This window comes from Phalaenopsis equestris, unplaced genomic scaffold, assembly GCF_001263595.1.
Source record: "Phalaenopsis equestris unplaced genomic scaffold, ASM126359v1 Scaffold000002, whole genome shotgun sequence".
In the NCBI taxonomy this organism is placed as follows: domain Eukaryota; kingdom Viridiplantae; phylum Streptophyta; class Magnoliopsida; order Asparagales; family Orchidaceae; genus Phalaenopsis; species Phalaenopsis equestris.
The window spans coordinates 1,732,951-1,734,484 of record NW_018164444.1 but is presented as its reverse complement, the minus strand read 5'-3'; the positions used below and the strand labels follow the sequence as shown (position 1 = coordinate 1,734,484).

Below are 1,534 nucleotides of genomic sequence, written 5' to 3'. Positions count from 1 at the left end.
TAGGTTGTGATTGGAATTTGTCCTGGTTTCGGGCAAAAATTCAAGCTTAAAATTGGATTGTCACGGTGGAATTAGGAGGGGGAAATGGAATGGAATGTACTAAGGGTATCTTAGGGAAGCTCTCTGAGGAGTTTGGAAGGCCTTGGTGAAAATTTTTTACCTCTTACTATTCATGGCCGTGGGGGTAGAATTTATAGAAATTAGCCAAGGGGAGGCTTGGCTGGCCAATTGAGGGGTTAGCCCCACTGCTTAGGTGTTAAGCAGAGGAGCTCTCAGCTCAATTTGGGCTGAGGTGGCTTCTTGGCATGCATTTGGGTATTAACCATGTGGGGGATCACGGTTTTGGGTTTTAGCTTGGGTTAAAGTGGGTAACCAAGAGTTGGATCATGGTTAAAGCTTATAATGAGCAGTAAAAATGGCACCATAGGGTATAGACATGTGGTATGGCAAGTACCTTCATTTAACCATCTCCTTATCCCTTTAAGAAACTTAAAAAAAAATTTACCCATGAGATAAATATCAAGCTTAACCATGGGTTGGTGGCTGGCTTTAAACTCATCCCTAAAGTCTAGGATGAGTTATGGTAATGCTGATTTGACAATACCAAGCTTAATTGATTTGGATTTGGTCATAAGTCCAAGAAGGTGCATATGACCAAATCTTGTGTTTGGACTAGGTTAAACATGTCAATTGGCCCAATTAAATATGGCATTTGGTGTAAGAGACCATGAGGAACAACTTTCATGAAGGGTGAAAGTCATTTTGAGGTCAATTGGTTAATCAATTTGGTGAATTTTTTATTTTTTGACCCATTTTAAGCATGTTGGCTAAGTTTGGGTCAAACTTGGGCTAGCCATGGGCTAAGTCCAAATTGATTGTTATGTTTGGTGTAAAACATCATGATGAACAACTTTCATGAAGGATGAAAATTGTTTTGAAGTTGATTTGGTAGTGAATTTAATGGATTTTGATGAAATTTGGATTTAGACCCAAATTAGGCATATGGGAATAATTTGGGTCAAACTTGAGCTAGCTTTGGACTAAACTCAAATTGATTGTTGTGTTTGGTCACAAATGACCTCATAAAGGATTTCCAACAAAAATTGGATGGCAATTTGAGGTTTAAGACTTTCAATTGTTGAGATTTGGGGTGTTAGCCAATATTGGGGCTAATCTTGGGAATTTTGGATTTAGGTCAAAATCAAATGGATTTGAGGCTTCACCAAGGCCAATTGATGGTTGATTTTGATGTGTAAGAATGTTGTAAAGATTTTGCAATATTAATTGTGACCAATTGGCTAGGTTATGGGTTCAATTGAGTGACATTAAGTTGTATGGTCAAGATTAGGGTTTTGACCCAAATCAAAATTGGGCTCAAATCATAAACCAATTGAGCCTGAATTTGGTTTAGTTTAGTCATATCAAAAGTGAATTTGAGTTTAGGATGGGAACTGGGGTCAATTAAGATCAAATTGATAGACATTTGGGATGGATTTGGGGAATTTTGGGTCTTTAAAGGGCAATTTGGGGATTT

At 37.9% G+C, this 1,534-nt stretch overlaps 1 protein-coding gene across 1 annotated transcript in view; it reads right to left on the bottom strand.

The window, feature by feature from the left end:
* The window catches only part of LOC110032648 (cytokinin dehydrogenase 3-like), a 54,655-nt gene that overhangs the window by 940 nt on the left and 52,181 nt on the right, over positions 1-1,534 (bottom strand). The gene's annotated exons all lie outside the window — the stretch shown is intronic.